This window comes from Miniopterus schreibersii (genome assembly GCF_964146895.1).
Source record: "Miniopterus schreibersii genome assembly, chromosome: 1".
Classification (NCBI taxonomy): Eukaryota; Metazoa; Chordata; class Mammalia; order Chiroptera; family Miniopteridae; genus Miniopterus; species Miniopterus schreibersii.
In genome coordinates, this window is record NC_138101.1 from 70031046 (window position 1) to 70044367 (window position 13322).

The window sequence follows — 13322 nt, forward strand, 5'->3', positions numbered from 1 at the left end:
TTTGTGAATATGCTTTGTAATACTGGAGTAACTTAAATATTCATTTATTCTTCCAAAAAAAGTTTTGTCTTCATAATTTTTTCTCTCTTTGTTTTCAGCCAAACATTTTCTGCCTGTATGATGAGCAAAATATAGTGTACATTGTATTCTTTCCTTAGTACCTGTGGTTTTGTATTACTTAAGTGTATTGCACCCTACCAGCATACTGTACATATTCCACAGGCAGGCAAAACATTGTTGGGACAGCATTAAAAAATAATGTGTAATGATGACTTATAATACAGTGCCTAAATGCTAGATAAGTAGTGATAAATCCCTAGATCAGAATCTATCAGCATCAAGCCTCAAGGTGTAGACCACCTTCTCTTTGAGGTCTGCAAGAATTTATATGTCTAAAAAAAATTATTGTAATTGGTGGTGTGGGAACTGCATTTAATATTCATATTTTATTCTGATTTGCGCATTTTAAAAACAAATATTTTCCTGTTTCCTGGCAACAGTTTACATTAAAGTAAGTAAAGAAAAATGAGATCTTAAAAACAAAAAGCATTACAGTAGTAAAAATACAAAGGAGATGGGGTCACTGACCAAATAATACAGACTCAGGAACTTAGGAAATACACTTCTGGACATACCTGTGTCTTTACAGCTATAGCTTTTCGATATTTAATATTTAGTTCTTATTTTCATAGTAAAGAATTTAAACAGTAACACTAGGATTTTTAAGGACAGGTTAAACTTTATTGTGGGTATTTTATATTCCTTGCATGAAGAATGGAAATTGAAAGGTTATACCTCTGAAGCAAATGTGTAATACTACTTCCATTAGAATTCACCATCAAGTTGTCAGATTCCATTCACTATGTGTATTTGCTCTACTCTTTACTGATTAGATGATTTTGTTTTATTTTTTTAATTTCAGAGAGTTGTATTGGCTCACACAGAAACATGATAGCCAAAATGGACCTTAGCTTACCCCATTCTAGTTTTGTTTTCTTCCCTCTGGTTTTCTTTTTGTCCTTGTAAGTCTAAATATTCTCACATTGTGATATAATTACACTCACTGGAATGATGCTGTGAGGCAATAAAAAATTGTTACTCACATTTGCTTCATAAACTGTGAGCTACTTTTTGGTTTGGCTCCAAAGGCCTTTGTCTGGGTTGGGGATGGTGTGTATTATCTTCAGCTTTAAACTCTCCAAAGAAGTATTGTTTTTCTATGTTAGAACTATTCTACTGTTTTGTTACTTTCAAAAAAAAGATTAATGTTAACAGTTCCTTTCCTGGGAGAAGAGGTAAAAATAACCTTGAAATTTGAATGGAATTTTAAATATCTTTAAAAGTTTTTGCTTGATTTTTCTTTTTTTAAACGAAGTGTCAAAACTTCAAGTAAAGCCATTTTTTTTTACAACTGATCAGATTTAAATATTTGTGGACTAAGAGAAATGAAAGACTGAAATTTAACAACTGTGGTACCAAACCAGAATAACAGTCTTTTCTGGTTTTCTTTGTAATTAATGTTTGGAAAGAATATAGATTAATTAGATATACTAATGAGGAATTTTGAAGATGTCCAGAACCAGACTTCAGTGAAGGTTTAGCAAACAGTAGATGGAACCCAGCCATTACTACCTAAACTTCAAGTTTAAAACATTTCTATTACCTTATAGTGATCAGAAGGCTATTGGGTTTTTACATAATTTCTGCCCCTACAGCATTGAAAAAGTCACTGAGGATGTCAATTCTAATTAAAAATAAATTTAAAGAAATAAGAGTACATGTGAGGATTCGTTTTAAAGTCACTGAGAATAGGTTCTCGCTCACCCAGCTCTCAGCTGTCGCTGCCAGGTTTACTTCAGCTCAAGCAGCTTTATCTCAAATATCTGACTATCTCTGAAATATTTTAAGAGGGCAGTGATAGGAACTTTTCTCAGTTTAAAATAATTTTATCAGTTTTCATAATCTCAGGAATCTCATGACTCTGAGGATATTTCTTTGGAATGTTTGCCTTTCTAAGAACATTAAAACTCTTCCTTTATAGATGTAGATTGTTATTGAACAGTCGCCTGTGAACCAGGTTAGCGTTTTGCTTTGAAGATAATTTGAGTCATCCTGTTTCACACTCTTGTTACTGAAAACCCTCAGCAGTTAAAAAGGGGGATTAAGAATTATTTTAACTTGGCTATAAAAATGTAAACAAGTTAGAGGAGGGTAAAGGAAAGAAGCAGCCTGGCGGGCGAGGCTCAGCGGCTGAGCGCACACTTAGGGCCCAGGAGAATGGCTGTGGTTCCCGCTCAGGCTTGGCCATCCCTGCAGGGGGTGTGCGGGGGGCTGATCAGTGACTTATCGTTGATGCAGCTGTCTCTCTCGCCCTCTCCCTTCCTCTCTCTCTGAAACCAATAAAGATATATTTATAAAAAAGAAAAGAAAAGGAAAAAGAAATTTCTGGAAAAGCTGTCGCATAAGAGGCAAATGTTCTCACAGACACGGTCCTGTGCCTCCCTCCGAGCTCACCCATTTGTATCTGTATCTATGTAACTTTATGTACATTGTGGGATGGAGCCAGTTTGTTTCTATTCAGCAGTTTCCCAGGCTTTTTTCTAAGTATAGTATGCCATAATTTATTTAACCAGTTTCCCACTGATGCTTATTGCATTGTTTCTACTGGCCTGTCTGATCAGTAACATTGCACTGAAACTTACCTGTCCACAGGGACATTCATGTTATGTCCAGAGTTTTGCCTTGCTCTCCATTCTGAAGAGCAGTCTTCTCATTATATTGGAAAGTCTTTGAATTTTATACTCCTGAAGTAGCCATGAATTTTCCAGGGGAAAAAAGAGAAAACCGTAACTTTTAAGTGAAAATTGCTTTTGAGGTTTTATTTGCTTAAAGAATATATCTTTAAAACACAATATAGTCAACTGTATTTTTCAAGAAGAGACAAAATAAATTTACTTATATCTATGTAATTCTGTCTGATCACTTTCATAGGATAAATTCATTGAAATGGAATTCTTAAATTTAAAGGAAAGACACATGTAAATTTGTGATAAAAATCACTTAATTGTCCTGCAGAAGATTATACCCGTTTATGCCAACATGAAAGTATTTTTCAATTTTTTGTTACTAATTTGATAGTGTACAAATGGCTGTCTTATTTTAATGCTGCTTCATTTTCATATATATATATTTTCCAAATTACCAAGTCATTTTATCTTTTGATGCTGTGGTTATAGAAGGCAGGCTTGGGTGTGTACACGAGCCTGTGTGTGTGTGTGCGTGTCTGTCTCTGTTGTGTATGTGTAAGCACACGTGCATGTATGCATGGCTGGTGTGTGTGTGTATCTGCATGGGAGCATCTTGGCACAAGCACGGGCGTGTGTGTGGAGGGTAGGGGCATGTGTGCATGTATGTACATGTATTCATATGGGTGTGTGGGTGTGTGTGCATGTACTGCACAGTTGCTGGCCTCCCAGTCCTGGTGGTGAATGTTATGATACTGTTTGAGTGATGAGGCTGGCACAACATGTTGCCTTTTAGAGTAGCACATTCTGGGAGACCTTTCTGTGGGGATGGAAATGCTCTCTGTGTATTGTCCAGTAGGAACTACTGGCTATGTGTCTATTGTGAGACCCAGGAACTGGAATTCAGTTTGCCACATGTGGCTATGGCTACCTACTGTGTCATACCATGCAGTTTTAAAATCGCATGTTCTAAGTTCCTGTACTCCCAGAGAAGCACCTTTGGTACAAAATCTCTGCCTCATAATTGGCCTGGCATTTGTTCTCCCCCTCAAGCCATAGTTACGATTTGGAAGAATTCTAAAGGAGGGCCATAGATCAGCTTGCTCCCCACTGCCCCTCCTGTCTCTCATGTACACAGCAGACACTGCGTTGTGCCTGTAAAACACAGTGTAGTGCACAGATTAATTGCTGTAATATCTGATAGTGCTGCATTTGCTCTGAATCTGATACCTCATAAAAATCAGAAAGTTAACTTTAGGGGAAAATAAACTGCATATATAGCCAAACAAAATAGTTGGCACTTTCCTGCTTAGCAGTTTTGAGATGTATTTTGAAAGTGTGGGCCCGTTTCCTCCGTCTTCTTTTAACATGTTCATGCTTCCTACATAAACGAACTTTGTTTTTATAACTTGGAGGAGTTACAGATTTATATTACTGCTCCTTTAGGTTCAGATACATGAAAATTTTGTGTGTGGACTAAAATATGTCATTAGGGAGCAGAATTTTGTGTATTATGTGCCTTTCCTGTGGGCACATAGAAAGTGCTAGAAGGGGAAGACCACAGTGACCTGCAGCACTTGTCTCCTTTTCCATGTTTGGGCCTCTAAAATGGAATATTGCTCCAGTGAAATCCATCCACAGATTTTATCTAAGGCTTTTATATTATAACATAAAATTTTTATATTATAAATCTTTATATCCTGTGACAAACATTGGTTCACTTTATATCCCATTTATGACACACTTACAGTGACTTTTATATGAATGGATCAGAAGTCACAAAGAGAAAGATATGCACTGTAATGGATGGGGGTGTTATCATTCCAGTGTGTCTGTAAAAACTAGAAAACACACACACACACACACACTCTGATGTTTCAGATGGCATTTTTCTGTTTAAGGATCACAAATTTTACATTGTGTTGATATACAAATTGTATGACGTAGCCCATTAACAAAATAGGGAAACAAAATGTAAATAAGGAAATGGAGAATCTATGTGGGAGAATTTTATGAATAATTTTTAAAAATATATGTTGGTCCTACATCTAATCCAAAAAGCTCTCCCAATTTTGTAGTACCTGATTATCTGAATCCTGTTCTTGACTATCAGACATCTCAGAGATCTGAGGAAGAGCGCCCCTTAGTGGTACTTCCACATTAATTGGAACCATTCCAAAATTTTTGTACTGCCGCAGTTTCTCTTTAAAATATTTGAAAAGACGATGTATATATTTTACAGGAAACAACAACTTAAAAACTTATGCAGAAAGAAGCCTATGGAAGGCATTTCAAATTAACTTTTAAATTGGATGTTAAACTCCAGATACTATAGATAGATTTTTTCACATGGATTATACTATACTCATTAGGCAGATACTGCAAATGAAGGAATTTAACTTGTCTACTAAAACCAAACCAAGAATAAATCACCATTGGGAAACCACCTAGAGTTTTATCAAGTGGGTACTTAATGACTTATCGATGTTAACTTAGTTCTGTGTAAAGTTATATTTTGAGTCATTTGCACCGTGACTTTTGGTGATTTAGCTAGCTAAAGAAAAAGTCATGATGAAAGCTATTTCTTGAAACCGGAGATAGAAATTTACTTTTGAATCCATTTTTCATTCTTTTAGGTATGTAAGCAGTACCTTTTTTTTTTTTAATTCCAAAAGTGAAGAGTGTGCATTTAATGTTCAAAATAGAATTGGACAAAGTGCTAAATGAAAATATTTTAAACATAAATTTCTTATTAAGCATTGGTCAGTCTTCCTTTGTTAATGTGGGAAAATTACTAATATTTTCACCCTGAAAGTAAGGATCTTTACTTTCAAGATACATATTAACAAATCAGGAATGGAGATTTGATATTTAAATAAAATAGAAGTAGAAACTGTGTTTGCAAGAAGGTGTCTTTTTTTAACTGGTTGACAATCATAGTATTGAATATGAATGAACATTAAATATTTTTACAATTTTTACAGCCAAGTGAATCATATCATCTTTGTACTAGCAAAGTAGAAAGTTAATTTTAAGATCTTTGTCTAAATCAAGTACTTTATAAGGCAGTTTAACTTTTTTTTTTTAATCCTCGCTATTTTTTCCATTGCTTTTCAGAAACAGTGGGAGAGGGGAGGGAATGGTGTGCGGGGAGAGAGAAAGAGGGGGGAGAGGGAGAGAGAGAGAAAGAAAGAAATGTAAATGTGAGAGACACATCAGTTGGTGGCCTCCCACACGTGCCCTGCCCCGAACAGGGTCGAGCCTGCAACCGAGGTACGTCCCTTTGATCGGACTCAAACCCGGGACCCTTCAGTCCGAGGGCCGACGCTCTAACCACTGAGCCAAACCAGCTAAAGCAAGGCAGTTTTACTGTTTATTAATCACTAGCTTGATTAGAGGAAAAAGTAATGGGAACATTGATAAACCCAGAGGATTTTAAAAATTGGATCTGGGATATAAAACTAAAATCTCACCTATTGTTATCTAATCCCTTTATAAAACTACCTGGACCCAAGCAAGCAAGGAAAAAAGTCCATGTTTTCTACATTGCTTTCCCATGATGTTATGGCCAGAAAGGCTTGGATATGAGTGCAGAATGTTTTGGGTGGTGGTGTACTTGGTCTTTTTGATACATGTATCACAAAGGGATTAAGGAGATAACAGTTTCTATATCAGGATGGTTACAACTTAATCTATATAAATAGAAAGTTCATTTAGTGTTTCCAGTATTCATTAACTGAAAATAGTACCAAGGGTGCAGTTTCCTTTTATTGTCTGCAAATGCAGGAGGTGGGATGGGAAGGTGTGGACAGGTGGGCAGGTAGTATTCCGGTTGATTGGTATTCAGCCTCTCTGAGCAGAGAACAAATAATACTCATTTCTTGACATGAAAACAGACAGGTAATTTGTTTTCAGAAAAGGATGGCACTTACTCCACTGAGGAATGCATTCTACCTCTGCTGTTTGAATCTTGTCCTTTCTTTAAAGATTAGTTTTGTGTAGAAGGGAAGAAACAAGTAGGTACAAAACCTGGTTCCATAAAGTCTTTCTGAATGTCCCTTTTCTATTCTTCAGTCCCTGTAATACGCCACAGAGGAGCTTAAAGTTACCCCCCAAAGTGCATTTAATAATGAACGTTATTCTTGACATGCATAATAACACTCCCCTCTCTGTAGCTAATAATATTTTAGCAATTTTTCTGTGAATATGTGGATGTAGTAGGTTTAGAAATACTACATATTTTTACAGTACCAGTTGGTTTTGGGGCCTGTAGAATTAGAAATGCTTTAATAGTTTACAAATCACCCTAGACTGGCTGCTACAAAACTCAAAGCTAATTATATCATCTGAACTTAGTCATAACTTACTGAACTCAATCAGAGCAAAGAGCTGACTTTGTAAAAATTAATAAATACATATAGAGCTGGAGTAGCATTCAGTGCTGTTTGTAAGTCTGGACAAACAAGTCTGGAAACACTGCATTAGTGGTTCTGCAAGACCAACTTCCCCATGGGGGTTTGGGATGGGGGCTGTGAGGGGAGCTGCATTTGCTAGCATGCTCCAGGGGCCCACCTCAGGACACCCTTAGTGGTTTGCATTATCCTCAGAGTTCTCATTTTAGCTGTTAGAAGACATATTTATGACAGCTTAAGGGAGGTTTAAAAATTTAAATTTACATTCTTTTAACTTAAATTTGAAAACAAAACAAAAAAGAACTATTGCCAGAAACTCAATTGCAAATGACTGTTGCTAGATTGGTTGTGGGAGATTAGGGATGGAGCTAGAGGGAGTCCATGTGGTTAAATGTGTGGTGCACCCCACATGCAGAAGTGAGTGAGCCACATTTTCCACCATTAAAACTGGCAATAGGTGTGGTGGTTTGATCTTTTGCTCTTACGTTGGAGAGTTAATTTCAGTGTCAGTACTGGGGGTAAAAAAGACTGAATGTAGCTATATTTTTAGAAAATTGTTCCAGAATATGATTGTCATTGATGGAGCTACTAGGGTCCCAGTGATACAGGAGGAGAAATGGCAGGATTTGGGGCTACTTCCACCAGACCAGCTCTGGACAAAAGAAACATTGGGGTTTCTTATGAATACTTTGATTCCTTTATACTCAGTCATTACAAATGATTTCAATAACAACATACGCAATTTATGTGCAGATAAAATTTGTTGTGATTCTTTTCTGTGATTACAGATAGTTATAGAGGAGAACTTGGAGCTTCTTGATTCCTCACGTAGGCAATTTAGATGTAGATTAGTGTTTTTTCACCAACTTCCAGGGCCACCTGTACCAGAATCACCTGGTGTGCTTGTTTAGAAGGCAGCCTCTGCGCAGAGGCTCAGGAATCTGCCTTTTAGCAAGTGCCCCAGATTTGTGAGCTCATTAACATTTAAATGAGCCTTTGGTTATTAGAGGCCAACAGTGATATTTAGAGTCTGGCAATGAAATGATTCACACACCAGAAGTAAATAAGATGGTTTATAGTGGCCAGAATATGCTAACACAGCTTGGGTCTGTGATTGACTGTTTCACATTTTGGATGGATCTTGTATTGTCAGTTCAACTGAATGGAATGTTTTTTCCAGTAGGAAGTGAAGTTTGTTAGTAATGACTATCGTCAGTTCACCTAGCTCTTATGTACAAGCTTCTGGCAACAGCACATTGAACTAGACTATTATGGACCTTGCTTTCCAGAACTTAGGAGTTCAGTCAAGGGTTGAAACTACAGCTCATGGGCCAAATCAAGCCCTTCACCTGTTTTTGTACTGCTCATAAGCTATGAATGGGGTTTACATTTTTAAGTTGTTGAAGAAAAATCAAAAGAGGAATAATATTTTGTGATGTGAAAATTGTAAGAAATTCCCATTTTAGTTTCCACAAATTTTGTTAGAATGTAGCCACACTCATGGAATGCCTACATTATTTATGACTGCTTCCTTCTCACCATGGCAGTTCAGTAATTGAGACAGACACCAACTGTGTGTCCTCAAAGCGTAAAATATTTTCTGTCTGGCCCTCCATGGAGAAAGTTTGCCAACCCTGTTGAGCCTGCTGCCAAAGAACATTCTGGATACTGGGAAACCCCCAAAAGTGTGAGGCCATTGTCTTTTTGCAATCACAGACTTGGGGACTTGGATTTGAACTCCAGCAGCACAAATACATTAAGGAGAAGATACTATGATTTCTGACTTTTCACTTTTTTTTTTCTTTTGGATATTTGATGTTCTGAAATGATACTTCCATAAGTTCATTCTCTGCTAAAATATGTTTCTGCAGTTTAAAGCAGGTTCTCCAGAGAACATTGAAAAATCCAGACCATTTAATCCTGAGTGTCCCTTCGAATAATGATGCTTGGGCATTGTAATCTATGATCAGATGTGGATCCAAAGTTGCTTATCCCTTCTTCCAGCCAGAAACACCACACATCACTGAGTGTGACACTTTATTCATATTTTGTCTCTGGTATCTAACTAATATCATCTGATTTGCTATATCCTAGCAATTGTTCGTAACTTGCCTAAGAAGCCCTTACTCAGGAAAGTGCTCAAGATTTTTTGTTATGTTTGCCCTTCAAGTAGAGGAAAGCAGCCCCTCAGTTGTCTTTAATGTACTTAAGAGCATCTCACTTAGTGGTTTCTCACGCATGTTTGTAACACAGTTTCAGCTATGTGATTATTGTCATTTTAAAATGGTTGCAACAACTTTAGCCATGGAATAGAAAGTTTGTCTCTTGATAATTTGCAGATATTGACCCAAATCACTCCTATAAGCTGCTGGCTGATAGGAACAGTTACCAGAACTTTATTGGGCTTTACTAGGATGGGTTCTGAGCTGCACAGTGTTACAGAGAGGCCTTTACTAAGGAGTCCTGAAGTCTGCAAGTAGAGAGTAGGTACAGTTCTTAAAGGCCTGAGAAAGGATTGGATCTGAAATAAATCTGCAGATATTATACAGCATTACTTTTATATTTTCTGAACTTGTCAAGAGCTGTCTGCTTAGTTATGTTTCAGAGAGAATAGCATTTACCTTAGAAGCTAACCTTTTACTTTCTATTAGAGTGGCTTTTTCTCAAGCCACTGTAAGTTCCTTGGTTTGGCCACCAGGCACTAACTGGACACTGCTGTGAATGTCAAGTAAGGTGGCTCACAACATGTTACCTAAGAAATCCCCAGAATTCTTACTGTGCAGCTCTGGGGAAGACGCTACAATGCTTTGTTGATTTCTTGTGTGAAATTAAATCTCTAATTGTAACTGGAAACTGTTAGGAAGAAAGCCTACAGAATTAGCAAATGTGAAAGCATCATACAGCAAATGTGAAAGCATCATAGTTTTGTCCCTACACATTGTTGGGAGAGGTTTTGCATCTGTTCAGGGTCCTCTCTTTTGTTTGCTTCAGTTTGCTGAGGAAGCTTCCTGGTTCCATCTCTCTAGGAAGCAGGCTCCTTTGCATCTCCTGGGCATGCCTTGACCACATGAGGCTGCGCCCCGGGGCAGCTGTTCCCTTACCAACCTGAGTGCTCGAATACATTTCAGTTCCTGTCCTACATCTACAGTAGAATCCCATGTTTGTCACCGGAAAAGTGGATTGGGCAGCAGTACAAAATAAGTAGCAGAGGCTTTCAACAAAATAATTTTTTTGGCTGTGAAACTCCTTTTAGTGAATCCTTCTATACAGCCCAAATCATTGAAGTTTCTAATACAGTATCTGCAAAGAATGAACAAATATAGGAGAGACACATTTCTGTTTGTTGGAGCAAGGAGACAGAGAAAGTGACTAGATCTGACATCACTTTAGAAGAGAACTTTTGAAGATTACCACTTGACACTTCCCAGTATAGCAGCCAAGGTTACAGTTGGAATCACTGCACCTCTTTGTGTAAATGCATAGCCTCTAATAATGCCAGGCAGTGGTTCTCAGTCAGGGTCGCATGTTAGAAACACCTGGGGTGTTGGCAGGGCGAGTCCCCAGGACCCTCCCCAAGCAGCGTTAGCAGACTCTCTGGGGCGGCACCTCTACATTGGCAGGCTTTTTCTTTGAGGTAAACTTTACTTTGCAGGAGTTTGCACAAGTCTTGAATGTACCATTTGATGAACAGACAAATGCACACACATCTGTGCACACAGGTCCCACCAAGGCAGAGAACATGATCCTTGAATCCTTTCCCCCACCCTCCCAGTCAACCGTTGTTCTCATTACTTTGCACCACAGGTATGTTGTGCCTGTTCTAGAACTTTTTATAAGTGGATGTTGGTGGGGTTTTATTTGTTTGTTAATCTTCACCTGAGGACATTTTTCCATTGCTTTTCAGAGAGAGTGGAAGGGCAGGGAAGGGGGAGGGGAGGGAGTGAGAGAGGAACATCGATGTGAGAGAGACACATGGATTGGTTGCCTCTCGCACTCGCCCTGACCGGGAATGGGCCCTGGGCCCTGGGCCCTGATCCCTGATCCCTGAGGTGTGCAGGGTGACGCACTTAACTGCTTAGCCACACCGGCCAGTGCAAGATACTGGTGTTTGGTGTTTTTTAAAGGCTTTCCCGGGTGGTTCTAAGACAGCCACACTGCAGTAGGATCACTAAGTCTGAGTAGCAGTCTATTAAATGGGGTAGAAGGCCCCCTGAAGTATTATTTTGAAGGAATTGGAGTGTGAAGGATGGGTGAGTCACGTCTGTTCAGCCGTGGGAGTCACCTGTCCCCCTCGGGTTTCCTTTTACGTTTTGCTTGAAATAGTCCTTTTTCCAAGCTCATATCACCACTTTTGTTGCATAAAGTAGAAAAGAGATACTCTAGCAACTTGACTCTAAGCAAATTTAAACATGATGTAAAATCAGATTGTCATCCTACATTTTTCATTTAGATCTGTGAGATTAAGGCCCTCAGCCTGAACTTTGCATTTGCAGTCTTCCCAATAAGAAGTGTTGCTGCACGTGGTTACACTCATTTAGCAGTTTATTTAAGAATGTTTAAAACAGATGAAACCACAGCATTGTGACAGACGTGATGCTCACGTTTTGTGTCGATTCTCTGTGGGAAGGAAGTAGGAACTGAAAATGGACCTTTATTTAGTAAACTCCTACTAACAGTGAAGTCCATCTGAGGCTGATGTTTAGAGCACAGATCCTGCATACATGTGAAATGCACAGCAGTCCAAGGCCTGTGTGGTGGTAGATGCAGCGAGGAACCCATCCCTACTGACACTGACAGTACTTTGGGAACATTATACGTCAGCACTACATAAAGTGGTGGTTGTATATTTCCCCTAAAGGATATGTTATCTATCAAAGGAACCATAGCCCCACAAATATTATAAGACTTCTAACCTGATGTACGTTGCTATTACATCTGCATTTATACAAATTTATGATTTAATGATCAGATTGATATTTGGGATCAGCAGTTTCTAGTACTGTACCCAAAATATTTGGAGTGATAGAGCATGTAGCTGAAGCATTTGTTTTTATTCTTTTTAAGGGAATATTGGTTTTCCAAGAGGTAAAGGAAAAAGCAGCTTTCTTGGCCCTCTGGGAGGATGTCCATGTTGCAAAAACATTTGTCCAAAAGTGTTAACATCTGATTATGCTTCACACCCACTGACAGCCCCTCTACACTCCTGTGTGGTTTGCAGAATGCAAGAACAGAACTTGGTTCTCTTGTGCTCTGGCTTACAGAGGGGGCTAATTAATAGTTCTCATATGTTTGTGTGCATGAGAATCACTGGGATCTTGTTAAAAATGAGAATTCACAAGCTACATCAAAACCCCATTCCCCTCAAAATGATTAACCTGGGGTCCAAGAAACATTGCCTTTTAAACTCCACATCTACACCCTTGGTGCTTGGTTGTCTTGGCCATGTGTCACAACCACCTAAGGAGTTAGCAAATAGATGAGCGAACAAGCAGATACAGAGCACAGGACCTTCCCCCAGAAACTCCAGCTCAGTTGCTCAGAGGTGAAGCCCAGCTGCATTTTAAGAAGTTCCACCAATTTCTCCTGGTATGCCAGGGTTGAGAAGAACTGCACTTCAATTGGCATAAATTTAGAAGCTGTGTACATACAGGTCATAACATAAAGATGGGTGAGGAGAAAACCATTGACTGTATCTGCATTGCCAAAGCATTCAGGCGAAAAGTGGTGGGAGCAAGTCACTTTAGATGTGAAGTATGTGAAACAGTCTCTAGCTAAGAAAATGCTTTTCTACTTTTTAATTCAAATATATATATATTTTTAAACTTTTTTTTTTTTTTTAATATATCTTTATTGATTTCAGAGAGAGGAAGGGAGAGGGAGAGAGAGAGAGAGAAACATCAATGATGAGAGAGTCATTGATCTGCTGCAGCCCCAACCGGGGCATGTGCCCTGACCAGGAATCCAACCCTGATCGCCTGGATCCTAGGCCCATGCTCAACAGCTGAGCCATGCCCAGCTGGACATAATTCAAATATTTTAATATTATGTGTATAACCAAATTGCTTACACTCTAGCTAAGACCTCTCAGTTACATGAGAAATATTTGTTCCTCCACTGTATCAAGCATATTAAGATGACTTCTGCATATAAAGTTTCTTTGGGAGTA

General features: G+C 38.5%; 1 protein-coding gene across 13 annotated transcripts in view; it reads left to right on the plus strand.

The window, feature by feature from the left end:
- The window catches only part of ZMYND11 (zinc finger MYND-type containing 11), a 123770-nt gene that overhangs the window by 85424 nt on the left and 25024 nt on the right, over positions 1 to 13322 (plus strand). The gene's annotated exons all lie outside the window — the stretch shown is intronic.